We start from the raw sequence: 24,411 nt of genomic DNA, 5'->3' as shown, positions 1-24,411 counted from the left end.
ATGGATCCAATTTCTCCTTCCGGCCACACGAATAGCAGTTCTCGTTGCTAGCAGGACTTGGAATGGGCCAATGAATCTGGGCTGAAGATTTTTTGTTCTTGCAAAATTTCTGATGACCACCTGATCACCCGGTTTCAGCTGATGGCCTGGACTCTCCGGTGGCTTTGGCAATGCATCGAAAACCTGTTGGTGAATAAGACTCAATTTAGCAGTCAAGTCGAAAAGGTAATCAATTAACATTGGGTATTCCAGCTGCTTAAATTCTTTCGGTCTAGGTACCCCCCAAACATTTGCAGGACGGCCAAAAACTATTTCGTAAGGACTAAGCCCTACTCTAGAATGTACAGTTGCTCTTGTTGATAGCAAAGCCAAAGGCAATGCGTCTGGCCAGGACAAACCCGTGGATGCTTGTATCTTAGCGAGTTTCAGTTTAAGGGTGCCATTGTAACCCTCGACTAAACCCGCGGACTGGGGATGATTCGCACTATGAAATTTCTGTCTAATCCCTAGCACACACTCTGCATAACTTTCCCTACGAACTCACTTCCGTTGTCTGACCATACAATCCGTGGCATTCCGTATCTGGGGAAGTATTCTTTAAGAAGAATTTTGGCAGTGGATAAGGCAGTATTGTCCTTCAGTGGGTATGCTTCGATCCATCTGGAGAAAGCACAAACTACCACTAGGACGTATTTCAGATTATTGCAACGATCCATGTGAATGAAGTCTAGCTGGATCACCTCAAAGGGGCAGGAAGGAGGAGCGAAGTGACCTGCAGGTGTGGGGATTCCCTTGCCAGGATTATGCATCAAGCATACCATACAATTTCTCACCACTCTCTCTGCACACTTACTAATCCTGTCATTCTTCCAGACCGGAGCCAACATCTTACAAATCCCTTTTGAACTGATGTGCGCTGTTCCATGTGCCATCGTTACTACTGCAAGCACATACGCATCAGGCAACATCCAACACTGTTGTTCCGACAAGTCAATCCAACACCCACTCGAGTCCAATTTACCCGTGCTCTCTCTCCATGCAAGTTTTTCCTCCTCAGTCGCCTCTTTCTGAATTTCCTTCACGCTTTCCACTGTGTTCTCACACATTCCAGACTCAGAAATCCATCTTGCAGACGTTGCAACATACATTCTACTCATCATATTTCTAGCTGTCTGTTTTGCGATTTCATCAGCAAAAGCATTCCCACGACCAACATCATCCGTGATTGCTTTATGAGCACTGCATTTCACAATCGCAACTTCAGTCGGCAAGGTTAGAGATTCCAACAAGTCATTAACTAGCTGACCATGTTGAATCTTAGTCCCATGGGACGTAATGAAGCCTCTTTCTTTCCACAAACGGCCAAAACTATGGGCCACGCCGAACGCGTACTGACTATCTGTGAACACATTCACTCTCTTTCCCTTAGCTAAAACGCACGCTCTTGTTAGCGCGATCAATTCTGCAGCCTGGGCAGAATTCTGACTCACTCTTGCAGTCTCCACAATCGTACTCAAAGTTGTTACTGCATAAGCAGCAGTCACATCACCATTCTCCAATTTGAAGCAAGACCCGTCAACATACAACGTGCCATCTGGATCTGATAACGGAGTGTCTTTTAGATCGATTCGTCCTTTTGTTTCTTCCTCCGTTTTGAAACAACAGTCGTGTGGTTCGGAATCACTCGACTCTTGGCCAGTCGGCAACAATGTTGCTGGATTCAATACATTGCATCTTTTGATCTGAATATGACTAGCTAACAGTGTCAGTTCATAACCTGATAATCTAGCACTGGTAAGGTGTTGCGTCTTGGTTCGGTTCATGAGTGTATCCACAGCATGAGGAACCATAACTACTAGCATGTTGTTCATTACTAAACCAGCAGATTGTCGAATGGAAGCTGCAGCTGCGGCTGTAGCTCTCAAGCAACTAGGCAATGCTCTAGCTACTGGATCTAATGTTGATGAAAAATACGCACAAGGGCGTTGTTTATCACCAAATTTCTGCGTCAAAACACTCAATGCACAACCTTCTCTCTCGTGGACATAGAGTGTGAATGGTTTACTGTAGTCGGGTGTACCCAATACAGGTGCTGAACACAGTGCATTTCGTAACTCAGAAAAACTCTGCTGACATTCAGCAGACCATGGTACCGGACTCGGAACACCTTTCCCAGTCAAGGCTACCAATGGTTTTGCTAGAAGAGAAAAATTTGGGATCCATTGCCTACAATATGAGGTAATACCCAAGAAGGCACGTACTTCTCTCTGCGTGCTAGGAACGTTCATCTGTGTAATTGCTTTTATTCTCTCTGGGGTCAACTTCCTTCCCTCCTTTGACAAGAGATGACCTAGGTAGGTCACTTCTTGGCAGCAGTATTGCATTTTTGAAGGTGACACCTTGTGATTCAAATCTGACAAGTGATGCAATAAAAAAATCGTAGCTGTTTTGCAAGTTTCCTTGTCATCGGCAGCCACTAGAAGATCATCGACATACTGTACTAAAGCAGAACCACTAGGAAGTACGAAGGAATCTAACTGGCTTTTTAATGCTTGACTGTAAATGGATGGGCTTTCACAATAACCTTGTGGAGCGCGTTTAAATCTAAAACTTCGTCCTCCTAGAGAGAAACCGAAGATATCTCTGCTTTCCTCGGCTATCGGGATGCTGAAAAAGGCATTTTTCAAGTCGACAACTGAAAACCATGCTGCTGTAGCAGGAATCAACGTTAACAATGCAGTAATGTCTGGAACCACAGGAAACTGTGGGATCACAATTTTATTAACCTCTCTAAGATCAATTACAAACCTATATACTGGAGGCTTTGTAGGGTCAGTTCGTTTCAAAATAGGCAGTACAGGACTATTACAGACATTACCTCTAGTCTCTTCTACAACATCTTTCTTGATCAGGTCTTGTACTATCAGTAGGAGCGCACGCTCACCTTCACTAGAGATTCTGTATTGTGGAATTCGTGGAAGCTTGACATTTGCTTTCAAAGTTACTACATAGGGTGGAATTTCCAATAGACCTACATCATTAGGACCAGTCGCCCAAAAAGTATCAGGGAGTGAACGCAGCTCTGGTGGGAGCGCATCCATCGACAAGTACATCGGGGATATTATTCTTTTACCCAACGTAAGCTGTACTCCTGCTGGAGAACAGTACAATGTCGCGTACAGGCGTTTTAACAAGTCTAAACCAAGCAGATTTTCGTTACAACCTGTCGTCAAAATTAGGGGTGCTTTCAATTGACGGGGTCCAACAGAAATCAACAAAGGACCAGAAACAGGGTTGTGAACAGGGGCGCCCGAAAAACCTACTGAAACGTTTGTTGAGCCGGACAAAGGTGCGCCAGGGAGTTTCGCATGTATGATAGAACTTTTTGCTGCACCAGTATCCAACAGAAACGGTTCGACTATACCTGATGTTGCTACTGCGACATAAGGCCCACTCTGATCTACTGGAACTGATACTACTCCCTCTCTTTGTCCATGGCTGTCCTAGTACTCACTTTGCTGAATTTCCTCACTAGCTTCATAATAGTCTTCGACATGATACTGTGGAGACCTATTCTGTTGGGCAGATTGTCCATTTCGCTGGTCGAAATAATTAGAGGGGCGATCACTCGTCTGCGGAGGCATAGCACCTCGTCCTCGACCTCTAGAGTTTTGCATAGAACTACCATGACCTCTCTGAGCTGCCGCAGCATTATTTTGCGTTCGAACTGGACATTCACTTTTGTAATGACCTTCCTTTTTGCAATAAGCACATTGATTCCATTGGTATTGCGGCCTTTGAAAATTATAATCCGTTCTTTGATATGACCCTTGCTGCATATTAGTTTGATTCATGCGAGGCGGATAAGCTTGCTGTAAAAGTACTTTAGTTTTTAAATCTTTCGTCTTTTTATCTGATTTTTCCTTCTCTTCTTTATCTCTATTTTCATAGTACTGAGCAGTCGCAAGTATTTGCGCAGTCGTAGAGACAGCCCACGCACTTTCAGAATTCTTTAATTTACTACTAAGTTCTGGCAACAGATTGTGCACAAATTTATCAACGAATAATCTCTGGCCTCCTTCTGTGCTCATATCCTGACCACTATGATCCACGAAAGTCTCTTCGAATCTTGTGAAAAAGTCGGAGACGCTTTCGTCTTTCTTTTGTTTGCACGCGGACAATTTGTCCCAGTTAACGCGCAATGCTGGCATCAAGGTTTTCATTAAATCGATTATTCTACCAGGCAAATTAGCAATTAAAGGTTCAGGTTTGGAACCACCTATTTGTTGACCATCCGCTGCAATTATAGCTGCCCAGTCACCACCTAGGGCAACTGGATGATTCTCTTTACGAATTTTAGCCCAAATTGGTTGCGGTACTACATTACCAAATAGCAGATCTATGTCAGCAAGATTCAATACACAAGCGTCAACTGTTTGAGCCAACTCTTTGTAGTACCCTGCAGGATTTTTACGCGGATCTGGCAAGGCCTGTTTCACTGCTAATACTTCAGCTCGCTTCCATGGAATATGTATCCATACTCTCTGGAATTGGGCCGGAGCGGCTGCAATACCGAGGTTTGCATTAGCTTGCACAGCTTCACGCCAAATTGGTGGAACCTCTCTCATTGGATATTGACGATTTCGTTTCGTACTACGTTTCTCTAATTCCCTCGGTGAACGAAGGGATGAGTCATTCCTATAACTTAAAATCAGTTCCATCGCTTCTTTTATATTTTGTCCAACTATCATACCTGCAGCAAACTCTTTCTGAACATTAATTAATTCTCCTAGATTTGATTCAGGGTCATCCTCTTCCAATTCCTCACGTAGAAGGGAACACATTTCATCGAACACATATCGTTGTGTCGGTTCGTTCCATTGCATAAATGTATCTAATACATTATGTACATTGTATCTTCCAACTTTCGAAACCCATCTAAGAGCAGTGGAATCTAATATTCCTTTTTCTTCAGTACTGGGAAGCTGACTACGTCTCTGCACAGAGTCAGAGGTAGGAGTCTTAATCAGAGTTTTATAGAAGGGAGATAGAATATTAGAGACAGAATCAGTGATTCTTCGACGAACAGAAAGCGGAGTCATAATATTAGCAGAGGCAGTGAATAGAGTAGCAGTTGGGACAGATAGATCAGGAACAGTAGGAGTAGCAGGAAAAATAGCTTGTGAAGTAGCAGGTGTGAGCGACACAGGCATAGGTAAAGAAGCCGGCAACCCTAGAAGAGGGGTTGTCGAAGGAACATTAATATTGACCACAGGAGGTACAGGAACTTGATTCAGGGGAGCGGGAACAGGGACACCAGGTTGTCCAGCAACCGGTAATTGAACATTCGGTATAGGTGGAGCCGTAGCACCCTGTGCATACGGTGGGGGTGATCGTAACAAGTAAGACAACAGGGGATCCTTTTCAGGGTCCTCTACTATCTTAGCCGTACTCGATGGCAAAACAGGATAGCACTTGTCTATCGCTAAATTACGCTCTCTATCGGCCACCTCCATCGCTTTGTCAGACTCGTTGAGTTGCAGCTGTCTAGCAGACTGTTCTAAAGTCAACTCTTGCTCTTTCTGTTCTTTCTTCAACTTTTTAATTTCTCTCTGTTTAGATTCTTTTCGCCAATAACGGAAAGAATCAAACATTGCCGGCCGGGCTTTCTTCTTAAACAACCTTCTTTCTAGATTATCGAGAACTTCAGGTTCAAAACTACCATGTAGTGGCCAACTAAGGACACCATCTTTCTCTGTGTAGCGGATCCATACCTCGTTATAAGAGATAGGGCCCACACCAAATTTGCAATATAGATCATAAAGGGGAGTTCCAATCGGAGGAACCAAACACGAGTCCTCCAACCGGGAATCACTGTTGCAACTAAAACAAGACAACATACAATTTTTCCGACTTACCATTTTATAATCCGGAACACACAACAAACAAGACACAAACAGAAAAGATGAGCACTCGAACCAAGAACTTAGGCCTACCAGAACTGACAATTGTATCGATACCTGAACTGAACAGAATGATTATCGTAACCAGAATAACCAGTGATAACCTTACAGAACTGAACTGAACTGAGAACTAAAAGGATTATCCAAATAGGAGCAACCCTTACAAAATAACCAACTAGCAACCACTGAATACTTAACTGAGGCACTGAAGACGTCACCAAGGAGAAACCCGTCACGTTTCGCCGTACTGAGGACTGCACCTCGGGTCCAAGACAGGGCGACGGTCAAGGCAACGGACCACTGCAGCCGTCTGAACGGGAACCCTCGTGGAAGAGAACGTCGGGGCCACTTTTGCGATATGCCGGGATCGATGAAGTGGGGCGCCTCCCTCTGAAATCTTCACACGAAGCTCCTCGAACTCTTCAGGCTTTTGGACCGGTACCGAATGACGTCGCCCCACGTTGGGCGCCAATTGGAGTTCTGGACTTTTTGGTTCCGTCCAGAGGTGTCAGGGATAACACCCGAAGACCCCGGAGTTCCACCTGTCTCGGTGCACAAACAAACAGAAACACGGGCTTCTCGATGGTGACGTCAAAGACCAAAGGTTTATTACTGCAGGGACACAGAAGTCACAGAAACTACACATGGGCAGTATCTAGGAGCCTGTTCAATTTGTACAAAGAGGGTTGCTCCTTATATACTAAATATTGGGCTTCAGGCAAATTCTTTACATGTTACCATAGTTCTAAACATTCGTGTCTTAAACAATAAATATTTGGCGTTGCACAGGGATCGTCAACAGTATCTGATGTCAAAACATTACAAATGAGGGGTTCCCACTAGTCCATCATAATCCCATGTCAATTCTTCATTCAAGACCCGGACCGCCTCATCGTAAATTTCGTTACCTCCCCCCAATAAAGGCCCAGAAGGAAAGGAGCAGAGCCAGGTGCAGAAGATAGAAAGACAGGATAAGAAATGTTTGTGGGTCGTAAATGGGCACGGTTACCAGCTTCGGCCGCCTAATCATGATCAAGCCAACGAACACAAGAACCAGTATAGCAGGACTGGCCTCAGGCTGGGGAGGCAGTTCTTGCCGAGTCATGCTGCTACAGCGTTGCTGGCCTAAGGTGCACGTGTCACTCGCAAGGTGAATCGCCGGTTAAAGCCTACGTGTCCTTTAATGAAAAAGAGGTCATTGCGTGTCCATTGACTATGTGAGGGCAAGGAATACAAAATGGCTTCCGTGTTCTAAGATGGATGCCACGGGTAGAACAGAAATGTGTTTGTAACTGGAGTGCTTTTGCTCGTAGCATAGCGAAAACACCAGGATATACTAAATGGATCATTTGCGGTTCACTGATACCAAAATTATGTATTTACGACAATGTTACAAACACGAGTAAAATCGTCACGGAACCTCACTTGAATCCTGATGGTGCAATGAGCAAGGGACTCACATCTGAGTATACCCTTCCACGCTTATGGTGGACAAAATGATTCAGAAAAGGGGGTGGTGATGAACAGAGTGCCTGAATTAAGCAGACCACTCTTACCCAGTCCAAAGATCAGGGCTTGATCCATCACCGTTTTTTAGCTCACTGCACCATCCCAGCTCAGAACTTGGCTATATGCAAATTAGTCTGTTCCTGTCCCAGTGCATGATGGGAACAGGGCAAACCAAACTACCAAGCCAATTCTTGTACTGGGAAGGAAACAAGCTTCCGGGGACCGGTTTCTGCCATTTCAGGCGTCGTCGGCCCGGCTTGCTTGAATCCTGATGGTGCAATGAGCAAGGGACTCACATCTGAGTATACCCTTCCACGCTTATGGTGGACAAAATGGTTCAGAAAAGGGGGTGGTGATGAACAGAGTGCCTGAATTAAGCAGACCACTCTTACCCAGTCCAAAGATCAGGGCTTGATCCATCACCTTTTTTTAGCTCACTGCACCATCCCAGCTCAGAACTTGGCTATATGCAAATTAGTCTGTTCCTGTCCCAGTGCATGATGGGAACAGGGCAAACCAAACTACCAAGCCAATTCTTGTACTGGGAAGGAAACAAGCTTCCGGGGACCGGTTTCTGCAATTTCAAGCGGCGTCGGCCCGGCTTGCTTGAATCCTGATGGTGCAATGAGCAAGGGACTCACATCTGAGTATACCCTTCCACGCTTATGGTGGACAAAAGGATTCAGAAAAGGGGGTGGTGATGAACAGAGTGCCTGAATTAAGCAGACCACTCTTACCCAGTCCAAAGATCAGGGCTTGATCCATCACCGTTTTTTAGCTCACTGCACCATCCCAGCTCAGAACTTGGCTATATGCAAATTAGTCTGTTCCTGTCCCAGTGCATGATGGGAACAGGGCAAACCAAACTACCAAGCCAATTCTTGTACTGGGAAGGAAACAACCTTCCGGGGACCGGTTTCTGCCATTTCAGGCATCGTCGGCCCGGCTTGCTTGAATCCTGATGGTGCAATGAGCAAGGGACTCACATCTGAGTATACCCTTCCACGCTTATGGTGGACAAAATGATTCAGAAAAGGGGGTGGTGATGAACAGAGTGCCTGAATTAAGCAGACCACTCTTACCCAGTCCAAAGATCAGGGCTTGATCCATCACCGTTTTTTAGCTCACTGCACCATCCCAGCTCAGAACTTGGCTATATGCAAATTAGTCTGTTCCTGTCCCAGTGCATGATGGGAACAGGGCAAACCAAACTACCAAGCCAATTCTTGTACTGGGAAGGAAACAAGCTTCCGGGGACCGGTTTCTGCCATTTCAGGCGTCGTCGGCCCGGCTTGCTTGAATCCTGATGGTGCAATGAGCAAGGGACTCACATCTGAGTATACCCTTCCACGCTTATGGTGGACAAAATGGTTCAGAAAAGGGGGTGGTGATGAACAGAGTGCCTGAATTAAGCAGACCACTCTTACCCAGTCCAAAGATCAGGGCTTGATCCATCACCTTTTTTTAGCTCACTGCACCATCCCAGCTCAGAACTTGGCTATATGCAAATTAGTCTGTTCCTGTCCCAGTGCATGATGGGAACAGGGCAAACCAAACTACCAAGCCAATTCTTGTACTGGGAAGGAAACAAGCTTCCGGGGACCGGTTTCTGCAATTTCAGGCGGCGTCGGCCCGGCTTGCTTGAATCCTGATGGTGCAATGAGCAAGGGACTCACATCTGAGTATACCCTTCCACGCTTATGGTGGACAAAAGGATTCAGAAAAGGGGGTGGTGATGAACAGAGTGCCTGAATTAAGCAGACCACTCTTACCCAGTCCAAAGATCAGGGCTTGATCCATCACCGTTTTTTAGCTCACTGCACCATCCCAGCTCAGAACTTGGCTATATGCAAATTAGTCTGTTCCTGTCCCAGTGCATGATGGGAACAGGGCAAACCAAACTACCAAGCCAATTCTTGTACTGGGAAGGAAACAACCTTCCGGGGACCGGTTTCTGCCATTTCAGGCATCGTCGGCCCGGCTTGCTTGAATCCTGATGGTGCAATGAGCAAGGGACTCACATCTGAGTATACCCTTCCACGCTTATGGTGGACAAAATGATTCAGAAAAGGGGGTGGTGATGAACAGAGTGCCTGAATTAAGCAGACCACTCTTACCCAGTCCAAAGATCAGGGCTTTATCCATCACCGTTTTTTAGCTCACTGCACCATCCCAGCTCAGAACTTGGCTATATGCAAATTAGTCTGTTCCTGTCCCAGTGCATGATGGGAACAGGGCAAACCAAACTACCAAGCAAATTCTTGTACTGGGAAGGAAACAAGCTTGCGGGGACCGGTTTCTGCCATTTCAGGCGTCGTCGGCCCGGCTTGCTTGAATCCTGATGGTGCAATGAGCAAGGTACTCACATCTGAGTATACCCTTCCACGCTTATGGTGGACAAAATGATTCAGAAAAGGGGGTGGTGATGAACAGAGTGCCTGAATTAAGCAGACCACTCTTACCCAGTCCAAAGATCAGGGCTTGATCCATCACCGTTTTTTAGCTCACTGCACCATCCCAGCTCAGAACTTGGCTATATGCAAATTAGTCTGTTCCTGTCCCAGTGCATGATGGGAACAGGGCAAACCAAACTACCAAGCCAATTCTTGTACTGGGAAGGAAACAAGCTTCCGGGGACCGGTTTCTGCCCTTTCAGGCGTCGTCGGCCCGGCTTGCTTGAATCCTGATGGTGCAATGAGCAAGGGACTCACATCTGAGTATACCCTTCCACGCTTATGGTGGACAAAATGATTCAGAAAAGGGGGTGGTGATGAACAGAGTGCCTGAATTAAGCAGACCACTCTTACCCAGTCCAAAGATCAGGGCTTGATCCATCACCGTTTTTTAGCTCACTGCACCATCCCAGCTCAGGACTTGGCTATATGCAAATTAGTCTGTTCCTGTCCCAGTGCATGATGGGAACAGGGCAAACCAAACTACCAAGCCAATTCTTGTACTGGGAAGGAAACAAGCTTCCGGGGACCGGTTTCTGCCATTTCAGGCGTCGTCGGCCCGGCTTGCTTGAATCCTGATGGTGCAATGAGCAAGGGACTCACATCTGAGTATACCCTTCCACGCTTATGGTGGACAAAATTATTCAGAAAAGGGGGTGGTGATGTACAGAGTGCCTGAATTAAGCAGACCACTCTTACCCAGTCCAAAGATCAGGGCTTTATCCATCACCGTTTTTTAGCTCACTGCACCATCCCAGCTCAGAACTTGGCTATATGCAAATTAGTCTGTTCTTGTCCCAGTGCATGATGGGAACAGGGCAAACCAAACTACCAAGCCAATTCTTGTACTGGGAAGGAAACAAGCTTCCGGGGACCGATTTCTGCCATTTCAGGCGTCGTCGGCCCGGCTTGCTTGAATCCTGATGGTGCAATGAGCATGGGACTCACATCTGAGTATACCCTTCCACGCTTATGGTGGACAAAATGATTCAGAAAAGGGGGTGGTGATGAACAGAGTGCCTGAATTAAGCAGACCACTCTTGCCCAGTCCAAAGATCAGGGCTTGATCCATCACCGTTTTTTAGCTCACTGCACCATCCCAGCTCAGAACTTGGCTATATGCAAATTAGTCTGTTCCTGTCCCAGTGCATGATGGGAACAGGGCAAACCAAACTACCAAGCCAATTCTTGTACTGGGAAGGAAACAAGCTTCCGGGGACCGGTTTCTGCCATTTCAGGCGTCGTCGGCCCGGCTTGCTTGAATCCTGATGGTGCAATGAGCAAGGGACTCACATCTGAGTATACCCTTCCACGCTTATGGTGGACAAAATGATTCAGAAAAAGGGGTGGTGATGAACAGAGTGCCTAAATTAAGCAGACCACTCTTACCCAGTCCAAAGATCAGGGCTTGATCCATCACCGTTTTTTAGCTCACTGCACCATCCCAGCTCAGAACTTGGCTATATGCAAATTAGTCTGTTCCTGTCCCAGTGCATGATGGGAACAGGGCAAACCAAACTACCAAGCCAATTCTTGTACTGGGAAGGAAACAAGCTTCCGGGGACCGGTTTCTGCCATTTCAGGCGTCGTTGGCCCGGCTTGCTTGAATCCTGATGGTGCAATGAGCAAGGGACATACATCTGAGTATACCCTTCCACGCTTACGGTGGACAAAATGATTCAGAAAAGGGGGTGGTGATGAACAGAGTGCCTGAATTAAGCAGACCACTCTTACCCAGTCCAAAGATCAGGGCTTGATCCATTACCGTTTTTTAGCTCACTGCACCATCCCAGCTCAGAACTTGGCTGTATCCAAATTAGTGTGTTCCTGTCCCAGTGCATGATGGGAACAGGGCAAACCAAACTACCAAGCCAATTCTTGTACTGGGAAGGAAACAAGCTTCCTGGGACCGGTTTCTGCCATTTCAGGCGTCATCACCACCCCCTTTTCTGAATCATTTTGTCCACCATAAGCGTGGAAGGGTATACTCAGACATGAGTCCCTTGCTCACTGCTCCATCAGGATTCAAGCAAGCCGGGCCGACGACGCCTGAAATGGCAGAAACCGGTCCCCGGAAGCTTGTCTCCTTTCTGGTGAAGAATTGGCTTGGTAGTTTGGTCTGCCCTGTTCCCATGATGCACTGGGCCAGGGACAGAATAATTTGCATATAGCCAGGTTCTGAGCTGGGATGGGGCAGTGAGCTAAATAACGGTGATGGATCAAGCCCTGATCTTTGGACTGGGTAAGAGTGGTCTGCTTAATTCAGACACTCTGTTCATCACCACCCCCTTTTCTGAATCATTTTGTCCACCATAAGCGTGGAAGGGTATACTCAGACATGAGTCCCTTGCTCACTGCTCCATCAGGATTCAAGCAAGCCGGGCCGACGACGCCTGAAATGGCAGAAACCGGTCCCCGGAAGCTTGTCTCCTTTCTGGTGAAGAATTGGCTTGGTAGTTTGGTCTGCCCTGTTCCCATGATGCACTGGGCCAGGGACAGACTAATTTGCATATAGCCAGGTTCTGAGCTGGGATGGGGCAGTGAGCTAAATAACGGTGATGGATCAAGCCCTGATCTTTGGACTGGGTAAGAGTGGTCTGCTTAATTCAGACACTCTGTTCATCACCACCCCCTTTTCTGAATCATTTTGTCCACCATATGCGTGGAAGGGTATACTCAGACATGAGTCCCTTGCTCACTGCTCCATCAGGATTCAAGCAAGCCGGGCCGACGACGCCTGAAATGGCAGAAACCGGTCCCCGGAAGCTTGTCTCCTTTCTGGTGAAGAATTGGCTCGGTAGTTTGGTCTGCCCTGTTCCCATGATGCACTGGGCCAGGGACAGACTAATTTGCATATAGCCAGGTTCTGAGCTGGGATGGGGCAGTGAGCTAAATAACGGTGATGGATCAAGCCCTGATCTTTGGACTGGGTAAGAGTGGTCTACTTAATTCAGACACTCTGTTCATCACCACCCCCTTTTCTGAATCATTTTGTCCACCATAAGCGTGGAAGGGTATACTCAGACATGAGTCCCTTGCTCACTGCTCCATCAGGATTCAAGCAAGCCGGGCCGACGACGCCTGAAATGGCAGAAACCGGTCCCCGGAAGCTTGTCTCCTTTCTGGTGAAGAATTGGCTTGGTAGTTTGGTCTGCCCTGTTCCCATGATGCACTGGGCCAGGGACAGACTAATTTGCATATAGCCAGGTTCTGAGCTGGGATGGGGCAGTGAGCTAAATAACGGTGATGGATCAAGCCCTGATCTTTGGACTGGGTAAGAGTGGTCTGCTTAATTCAGACACTCTGTTCATCACCACCCCCTTTTCTGAATCATTTTGTCCACCATAAGCGTGGAAGGGTATACTCAGACATGAGTCCCTTGCTCACTGCTCCATCAGGATTCAAGCAAGCCGGGCCGACGACGCCTGAAATGGCAGAAACCGGTGCCCGGAAGCTTGTCTCCTTTCTGGTGAAGAATTGGCTTGGTAGTTTGGTCTGCCCTGTTCCCATGATGCACTGGGCCAGGGACAGACTAATTTGCATATAGCCAGGTTCTGAGCTGGGATAGGGCAGTGAGCTAAATAACGGTGATGGATCAAGCCCTGATCTTTGGACTGGGTAAGAGTGGTCTGCTTAATTCAGACACTCTGTTCATCACCACCCCCTTTTCTGAATCATTTTGTCCACCATAAGCGTGGAAGGGTATACTCAGACATGAGTCCCTTGCTCACTGCTCCATCAGGATTCAAGCAAGCCGGGCCGACGACGCCTGAAATGGCAGAAACCGGTCCCCGGAAGCTTGTCTCCTTTCAGGTGAAGAATTGGCTTGGTAGTTTGGTCTGCCCTGTTCCCATGATGCACTGGGCCAGGGACAGACTAATTTGCATATAGCCAGGTTCTGCACTGGGATGGGGCAGTGAGCTAAATAACGGTGATGGATCAAGCCCTGATCTTTGAACTGGGTAAGAGTGGTCTGCTTAATTCAGACACTCTGTTCATCACCACCCCCTTTTCTGAATCAAATTCACTTGAACTTGTCTTATACACTATTGCAGCTATGTGCTAATCTTTACGCGCGCTTTACAAGTGTCTTGATTGATTGATTGATTGAATATTTAATTGTTTCCAGTACTGTATTCATATAATCCACGGTATTTATATGTATAAGTGTTTATATGCCATTACCTATATTTGATCTGTAAAGCGCTCTGATACCCGCAAGGGTCTTGTTAGCGCTATACAAAACCACCAAAATAAAAATAAATTGAAAACAAAAGAAAGGAATAATGGAAGAAACCCAAAAATAAGAAAAAGTAATGAAACGGCAGAACGGGGTGGCCTATGAATACATAATCAAACTAATAGCTTAATGTATATCGAATTTAAGCAAAATAAGTCATCTTAAATTCCTATAAACTGAGAGAAAGTGAAACATTCGTTGGGGTGGGTGTTGATCAATGTTTGCAATGTGGCATAAAATCATTAACTTGTTAGGTCCAGACACAGATTACAGTAATTTAAACCTGAGGCCAACCCCTAGTAGTTATAGAACAGAGCAGATAGGTGTGACTTAGAAAACATTTGTAAGGCATTTAAAATTACCAAAACATTTAAAACGTTGAACACAACACAAATCTCACTTCAATTTATAAAAATAGAGAAAAATTGAATAGGTAAATGGACACAACAACAAGAAAATCCAATAAGAGAAATGGAGATATGAATCTTCAGACTGAATGATCCCTTGCAAGTCATTCCCTCTTTCAGCCATGCTGCCATAACAAACTATGGGTCATATAGTGCTCACCACTAGTGGTATGTGAAATTTGTGTAATTTTCTATTGCATAATTACACACAATTTCAGCAAAATTATGTGCAATTATGCTAAATACAAATATTTCATTTTGTGCTATGTTTTAGCATGACCTATATTTGTGTGTACATTTTTGACAGAGGGACACATTTAAGCAAAGCACTGTGAAAAGCCCTTCACATTCTATTGTTCAAGTGTGTTTGTGTTACATTTTTACTGCACATGGTGCATTTTGTTGTAACATTTTACAACAAATAGCACACAATTACACAAAGTGGCATAATGGTGTAATTTCAGGAACTACATGTAACTAGCGCAACGCAGAGTTCCCAAAATTATGCAAATTCTAGTAGAGTAATTTACGTTTCACCCAGGTCAACTCACCTCATGGGCAAAAGCCCATATAATAATCTTGACTAAACATTTTTAATAAACAGTAACTCAAGAGTAAGTGAGGGGAAACATCCTTTACCATACAGTCCTTACCATGAACTGCCTTTAAATCGCAATCACTACCCGAACTGCGATATTACCATGCGTTCCTTTACCATGCAGGTTGTTACAATGATTTGCTTTTGGGGTCGCATCGTTGGACTGGTGTTGGAGTTTCAGTTCAACACCTTCCCTACTGCTGTGTAGACTGGAGTTGGAATAGTAAGTTATACTATTCTAAAGTCCATCACCCCCCCTTAGGCAGGTCGTTGTAACATCTTGCAAGGCAAAGGAACATGTGGTAACAACGCAGTCGGGGTAGAGACTGTGTTGTAAAGGCATGCGTGTTAAACACATGCGTGCGTTCTGTCATACAGCCATAAGTGAGGCATCCTCTCATCAGCATTCAGGCATTTGATTTTACAGCCAGGTGCTTTTTCCGATTATACAACCTACTTTAACCCTTTAACCGCAGCGGGAATTCCGCCGCGGTGCAGGCGAAATAAAAGGTGGGCGTGGTTCGGACGGCCCCCAGCCGTCCTCCGCACACGCCCACCGTAAGGTCGGACGGCCGGGGGCCGTCCGACGCATCCAAGGGGTTAAGTAGTTTTCCTCTGCAGCCTTCCTGTTGCACAGGGAGTCATGTGACCAAAGCAACTAGCTTTCTCTACAGTTAAGGTAATATTTATGTGACACCTTTCATCCCTTTACACCTTTGTCATCATCACATACACAACAAACATCAGATTCAAATACACAGCTCGCTTCCAAACATCCACATACATAACTAACAATGTCATTTAGAACCAACTCATACCTACTCATATACTACCAACAGAACAGAAACTTCATTTTTCGGAGAGAGACCTCGAGGAAAGCCTGACGAGCAGGTCCAGGTGACTGAAGTGTGAGACGTCCAGTCAGGTTGGAACTGTTGTAAGAGTACAGGCTGTCTGCTCCTCTCATGGAAAGTCAACGACCCCCATATGCCAAGTTGGTACCACTGTGAAGTGTAGAACCATTGCCCTTGCTGTTGAAATTGGTTTAATCTGTGTGCCAGGAGGAGGCTACCAAAGAAGATTAGGGCTGTGGCACTTGTTGTAGGGAGGCAACTCCTGTATGCCAGGTGAGACCAAAATTAAGTTTAGGGCTGTCACCCTGGAACATCGTGACAATAGGTTCCCTAATGAAGGATCAACCAAGAGAAACCTGATCTATTCAGCACCGCCTGAAGTAACCATCACCGAAAGCTGAGGAAGCCATGGAAAAGATGTCCAGCACCACCCCCGGCTGTTCAGCTCCTGTGGTGGCCCCGACGAGTCATCCATAAGAGACAAGATGATGAAGCCCTCCTGCATCCTTAGGCTGGTGCCCAAGAAAATGCATCCTAGACCTCCCTGAACTCGCCGGCTCCCTGAGTGAGGTCAGATTGTTCTAGGCAGTCAGGCCTTCCTGGTACTTACATGAACTTAGCGCATATTGCTGCTCAGATTGACTCTTAAGGCCAGAAAAAGACTCCGCCATGTGGCAACTAGCGTGGGCCATATTTGAAAATCACCTCCATTTTTTAATGGTGAATTACCAGCCACATTAGAAGGTTAAGGGGGGCTCTCTGACAACTCAAGAGTAATGCTAGTAGGTCTTCAGAGACTTTGGATATAATTTAGTGTGCTGTTGATATGCTTTGTGTTCTTATATTAACCCCTTCCGCGCTAATGACAAAGCCAGCTCGTCATGGGCGTTACCTGCGCTACGCGGATGACGAGCTGGCTTTGTCATAAACAAGCCATTTTTTAAATTCCAGCGCACAGCGGGAATTCGCGGTAGCGCGGAATCGGTTAAATAAAACTTACATCACAGAAAGTGAGTATTTGACTAAACAGCTTATTGGTGTTATTGTTCATACTTTGAGTCTTGTGACTGTGTATTCCTGCCATTTACCTCCTCCTCGAGAAGCCTTGGACTGCTCAATCTATTCTACCATTGAGAGTTAAGCACTGAAGGGGTAGCACCTGACCCGGTTGCTCAGGACCCACAGTAGGTCAGGTTGCGGGACTATGGCAGGTCACACCCCCAACAATTTGCTCAAGTAACTCCTAACAGCCACGTGGCCCTCTGAAAGTTGTTGCATCACCAGTCATATGTTCCTCCTCTGAATTGCAATACCTCAAAAACCATTCTCAATTCCTGTGCATGTGCTGCATGCACAAGGGTATTTTGTGATTGTTTTCCCCAAGGGTTTATCATTATCTTTATATTGTGATGATTATTATACACTTATGACACTCAAAGGACTGGACTAGATCTTGTATGCATTAACCTTTTGAACTGCATATTATTCAGTCTGCCTGTTCTACCCAGTCCTCTGAACCACCCCCTACCCTTGCATCCAGTACTTATAAAACAATCAAATAAATATTGTGTTCTTTAATTTCAGGTTACTCTTGGTCCTGCTCTTGCAGATTAATTATGTATGTGGCGCTGTCTTAAAGGGAGAGTTATCTACCAGCACACTCATCCACAGTGGCGATAATCATGTATGTGTAATGAGAATTACCAATAACATCCGTCAAAATAATTTACCTACATATGGCTGTATTATGTGAATTGCTCTATGGGTGTAAAGAGCACTTTAATTTGAATTCTTCTGACCTGCCTGGTTTTTGTGATTCTATAACATCTACATTTTAGGAGAAGGCCTCCCCTTAATAGTTACTGTGTAAGTGTGTTGGCACTTGTGAATTCCTAAAGATGTATGTATGCTCTTATTTACATGAGCCATTCCCTATTATTGTAATGGACTACCTTTGGCCCCTGTTCTCTTAATAAAACATCCACAGAGGCAAGCATGGGAGTGGGGCCTAGGAGCTCCACGAGGAAGGGTGCAGTAAAATGACAGCATCAATAACCATTGGTGCCCTCTGGCACTGCCTCAAACATCAACATGCCCCCTTGCTCCCCCTGAATGTCGGGTGAGCAGGGTACTCTGCAGTACAGACAAAAATCTGACAATCATACCAAAAAGTTAATTATATATCATTCACCATTGAGAAGATTATTTCAGCACCATGTGTGCATTAACTCGGGAGGCAGTATTAATAATACACAGGATGATCTCTGGGGTCGTCTTCGTTTTTACCTAGTAAGTAAAAATCTGAAAATGGGCTCATGCACTTTTCTCCAAGTATACATCAAAGCTCAAATAAGGGGTTCAAACTTAAAATACATGTGTGTGGAGTTTTAGACATTTCTGAATTATAACGGATCCAAGCTTGCACTCTCACTAAAAAAAAAGAAAATGTTATCGCAGAGTCCAAGGTATTCCTTGTCACACTTGAATATATTACTCACGCCTATCTTTCTTCTTTGCATCCTAGTACTCATTTTGATTTTACCACCATAAACACAATGGGATATTGAAGCCTGACATCTCCACTGTCATATTAAGCATCTTCACACCACCCCCCTCGATCCCCTCCTCCCCCCAACCCCGCAAGAAGTATTTTGTGGGCCCTGTCAGGAACAACTTTGAATTTTACTTCCCATTTTTTCAAATTCAAGCCTTATGTTGCCTTACAACTTTCAATTACAAGATAAAAGTTCAAACGTTCAAAATACATATTACACAGACTTGAGCAAGAGAGAAAGTTCACTTTTTAAATTACATAGACGTGAGCTAGAGAGAAATTTCACTTTTCAGGGGAGAGCCCCTTGGGAGGTGGGGGTCCTGTGCAATTGTCCACGCCTTAGACATCTCAAGATCTCTGCGACATAGGTTCCCTAAAACGATGAAGGCTGCGGATCTCGAGTCCCACCGTGATGAGACATTTTGTTAACGTGTATCACCAGAAAAAGCTTCCCTCCGTCTCGTGATATATATATATTTTATAGAGTACACCTTGCATCTTGTCTATAATGCGGTCACGCACGATTCGTGAAAAAGCTTGGCTAATGCAATATAAAAAGCTTGCCTGTAAAAGCGTACCATCAAGTGGAAAAGCAGACTTTAAATTGCAATTACTTTGCTATTAAATGCTGTCCACTGCTCCTGACAGGTATAAATTAGATCTCGCTGGGTTGCCTACAAATTTATGAGTTTCAAAATTGCCATTTAATTGTTGGTGAGCGAGAGAGAGGCAGAGAAGGCGGGGGGAGCAAGGCAAACTCTGCATACACCTGTGATGGGAAGGCACTTTCTTTCCTTTGTGTTGCGTTCTCCTTTGTTTCCGTCGCCTCTTCCCCTGCGCCGGAGCCGCTCGGGTGATAACTGCTTCTTCCATGGGAGGAGTCCTCGCGCTCGGCGCGGCAGAAGCGCACAGCTGAGGCGCGGCCAGAATTAGTAATCCGCGTGAGCAAACACACAGCTGCTGTTTGTGGAGAGAGATTCTATTAACGAACGGCGAATTCTCGTAATTAGCCGCGCGGCTTCAGCAGCTGCCCGCCTGACCCCCAGACTGCACAAATTGTGGGTGGTGTTCGGCCTCGGAATCAATCTTGCCTAATTACTATAAGCATCTTCCTCCAGCCATAATGAGAACAGAAAAGGAAGACTCGCCTGGACCCACTGGGAGACGTTTTTCCCTGCAGTCTCTTCTTTGGCAAAATTCGTGCATTTTAAGGGTATTTTATATCAAGTAGTATAGGTATTGCTGCTAATGAAAGAGGTCTTAATTCACATCTCTAGGCCCTCCAGCCATGCATTATTTTCGGTACGTAATTGCTAGCGGGGCACACCTGTGTTGCATCACATGGCCCTTACAGCCTTGGCGTGCCATGGGATGCGCCCTTCCCTTAAACTCACCTTCGACCTCTGTCTTAAACAGACCGTGAAATCATATGCCATAACCATACTGATTACTTATTGTTGTTTAATTACAATCTGTGGAAATATCGCATGCATCAGCTTGTCGCAGTGCACATTCTTCTTCCTATATTTTCAGTAGTTTGATTTAAACCTTAGTTTGTAATTTGAACCTCATAGGTCTTAAAATATAGATTTTTTCTAAACTAAAAAGAACCACATGCAATAGAGGGTTATAAAACCATTTAAAAATGTTGCAGCAAGTGGTATGCACTGAATTCCAAATTCTTAGCTAATGTTACTTGCGGAACGGAATAGTTCGAAGTGCCATTGTCGAGATTGAAACGTAAATTCATATTTGAGCCTTGCAAAGACCTTCTGTAAAATATAACAAAATTCCACAATGAAAAACTGCATATCAATGCCAGACCCGCTTTGCTTGCAAATGGCCTTTAACTAATGGCCTTTAACTAACTGTCACTGTCTGCCATTATTTTTTCTTTTTAAATCAGACGTGTAACCTCTTTCAAAAACACAATAGTAGTGCAAGTGACATGATGTCAAAAATGTTTTCTCTAAAATACTTATCAGCAAAACATCTTTTTTTTGTGGCTATTTTTATTCACTTATGGAAGTAACTGCAACAGAGGATAACTGTTTCCTAAACAGCTATTTATAAAAACTAATTAAAAAAAACGCTGACGGACCTTGAGTCAGTCCACTTCATAATTTACCCTAAAAATATCACGTATATATTGTCAATAACTTTGGGGTCATGAGGGAGGGAGAGGTTGAACTTTGACCCATCCTCTGAATTGAAATAATTTTTCTGTTCCAGTACATTGGTACGTTCACTGGCTCTCATAATTTCTGTCCCAAACAACTCTGGAAACTGAAAATGTGACCAGTGACCAAAAAGGAAGTTTTTCACATGAAATGCCATTCATTGAGAAGAAATGTATGTTGTCATATAAACACAACATAAACACAACGTAATTTTTTATTGAAGATTATATTTAAATGGAGCATCACATATACATGGGAAGAAGAAAAAGAAAAACGCCCCGGGTCAGCCTTTCCTTCTTCTTGCAATGTTTTCGATATGGCAGATTTCAATGAGCAATATGATGGTATTATTACCTATATGCATATGTTTATTCCCCTTGCTTTTAGCTCACACACAAGCAACTATTGATAGGACAATCAGAACACCGTCATATAACATCAAAGATTCAGCTTTGGAACTGGTGGAAAACAAATCTGTCCTGCATCAAAGGATGTGAAGGATTCATACAAGGCATTTGACTCAATTTTTATAAAGAACGAACGTGTGGGGGAAATTACCAGTAAACGCATCTTTAGAGAAAGATGACAAAGAAAAAGGCTACCTACTTATTTTTGTCTCAGTATCAAAGTGCCGGAATCCTCGTAAAGGTCACATTTACAAGAGTGCTATACGACGGCCACATGCATCAACCTATTTAGGAAGTGCAAACGGTGCGAATCGGTAGATTCCTAAATAAGTTTTTCGGATGCATCATACATTTTTGTGAAATTCGCTATTTTTAGTGATTTCCAAAAATGCAATAGCTTTTAAGGATTCGTAATTTACGATTCCTTAAAAGCAATGCATGATTGTTTTTCAAATTGCGAATTAGCAATTAGGGGGTGCAAATTACCACGAGGTTGAACCTCGTGGTAATTTGCGAAAAATTATGAAAATGCTCAAAAATGCATTTTTTAAACTTTCATGTTACAGACACACATGTCCTTAGGACATGTGTGTGTGAAACATGCACTTTAAAATACATTTCAGGGGTGCAGGGAGGGGTCCTTTGGACCCCCCTCTGCACCCTTGCAATGCATCAAAAAAATGGGATTCGCAAAATAAAAAAGTGCAAAAAGGCATTGATTCCTATGGGCCTCTAGGCCCATAGGAATCAATGTAATGCCATTCCTTAATTGCGATTCGCAATTAAGGAATCGCAAATACCGAAAATTAAGAAATCCTAAAAACTTTTAGGATTTTTTGATGCATAGGATTTTGCAATTCCTAAATTGCGATTCCTTAATTTTCGCAGATGCCATGGTGTGTAGCTGCCTAACCCTGCAGCTCCTGAGCAAAGACCGTGCACGGAGTAGAATAGGTAGATGGCACAGGAATGAAATAAATCATATATACCATAGATATTCAATGACAAAAAACGGTCATAAGTTAGTTATGGTTCAGCAAACACATATCAAAATAAGCCCTTACACTTGCCAGCAATAGTTCGCAATGCACAACATACATTATAACTCACCCTGTCTGCCATGGTCAGTACATGCTGATGGCACAGGAAAAACGCCTAACTAATAAGAGCAAAACATGGAGAGAGGCAGGAGTTACGGTGTGTGTTTTCCATTGCATACCATTACTTACCCAGTTAAAAAGGTAGCTATGATTTTGGCTCAGAATCATAAAAAACACTGAAATTCACCAGTTATGGTTAGTAATGCACACAACACACGCCATAACTCATCCCACCCATTACGTTGTTATCTTGATAGCTCTTGTTTTGTTTCAGTGCCAATGTCAAATTGAGTTTTTGATAATGGCGGGTGGTGCAAGTTATGGCATGTGTTGTGTGCATTGCGAACCATAACTGGCAACTTTCAGTGGTTTACAAACTTGACTCAGAACCATAATCACATTGTAACTGTGTTCATTTAGTGAATTTCATGTTATTTTTTTAATGAAATATTTCATTTTTAAACCCCACTGCACATGAAGGGGACTGGTGACATGGCCTGGTTTGTGGCCGGGCGTTTGGCCTCAACCCCTCTGACTACCTAGCCCACAGTGTGTATCCCATTTCATCATGCGCAGCTGGGTTGGTCGCAGGGCCTGGCTGCTGGCAAGTATGAACCCTAAACCCACAACAGCACCCCCGCATTTTCTGAATGGTATATAATGGAGTGTAAGTATTTATATCAGACCTTCTGGCTTAATCAGAATATCATTACAATAATAATAGTTCAAATGTATCATTATTATTCAAAACACATAACATGAAAATCTCTGAAAATATTACTACTGAGGAATGGCTTTTATTAATACAAGCAATACATCATTGTTATATTTATAAAGGTTGATAAAGCACAACAGTATTTAAATATTGTGGGCATACGTCTTTTTTTCTGCTAAACAGACTTAAAACCGTGCCTGCATACCAAAGCCAGAAGGTTCAAAGCCCCAGCTCAAGAAATGCTTAAAGGTGGCATGAACTTCTCCCACAGTAGTTATTTTGGGGCCCTAGAAGACAAAATGTGCCTACCAGCAAACATTAATAAAGGTGTTCTTGTCGTGGCTGCTCCACTCCTGGCAATCTCAGAACCCTGTTAAACACGTTGGTGGTGCCCCTGCACTCTCTGGAGCACCATAGGAAAAATATGCTAATATTTTGGGATGCCCAGAGACTTATCCGCTGAGACTCTAGAGGAGTGTGGCCCGAGGGACTGTCTTTGATGTGCCACGCACTAAAATGCTTATTTTAATTGATGCCTCTGACCCTGCTGAGGGGGAATCCGTGTTTTCAATTTAATATTGGAGGCCGGCCCCAGTTGAGTAAACATTTTTTTCTTGTTGAGCACTATGGCAAAGCCTCATACCCCCTACAGTCCTTACCAACTCCCAGACTAAAGCACAAGTTTGGAGAGCTGACCCTGGATCCACCTGCTTCTTTCTTCTCCTGCTCACATCTTTCACAGGTGGGAGATCGGTGTGCACGCCACCCTGCTCTCCCTTAACATGGCTATGGGAAGCAGGAGGAGGCACACTACATTGTACGTTGGGCTCTGACCTCACAGGAGCAACAAAAAAATAGTAGAGTGGCGACACTTGCTTGTTGCTTCTGGGACACTGGCCCTCCCTGGGATCGGTTGAAAAAATGTTAAGCATGGTGGAGCTGGCTTGTTGCTTCCTAGGCACTGGCTCGCCATGGGAGCTAAAAAAAAGCCTGAATTCAGTAGCACTAGCTCATTGATCCCAGCATGATGGCCCTCTACTGGAGCAGTTCAAAAAATACCGTGGGCAGATTTACAAGCCCCTTGCGCCTCTTTTATGCCGCCGTTGCGTCACTTTTGTGACACAGCAGCAGCGCAAAAGATGCACCATACTGCGGGGTATTTACAACGTGATGCTTCTGGGAGATGCGTCACGTTGTAAAACCCTGTGCCAGAAGTAGGCGTTCCTGCACAGGAGGGGGGTTCCGGCGCAGGAACGCGCTCAAAAAGTGGCTGAGTGAAATCGACAAGATTTCACTCAGTCACTTTGGAGCCAATGCTGCGTCAAAACCCTGTGCCTGCTTGAAGCAGGCATAAGGATTGAAGCAGCATTGTAAAGATAGGGCCCCCCCAGAGCATTGCTGGAGCTGCGTCGCTTGCGACACAACTCCTGC

Source organism: Lissotriton helveticus, chromosome 4_1, assembly GCF_964261635.1.
Source record: "Lissotriton helveticus chromosome 4_1, aLisHel1.1, whole genome shotgun sequence".
Lineage (NCBI taxonomy): Eukaryota > Metazoa > Chordata > Amphibia > Caudata > Salamandridae > Lissotriton > Lissotriton helveticus.
Note: the sequence above shows the minus strand (reverse complement) of the source record.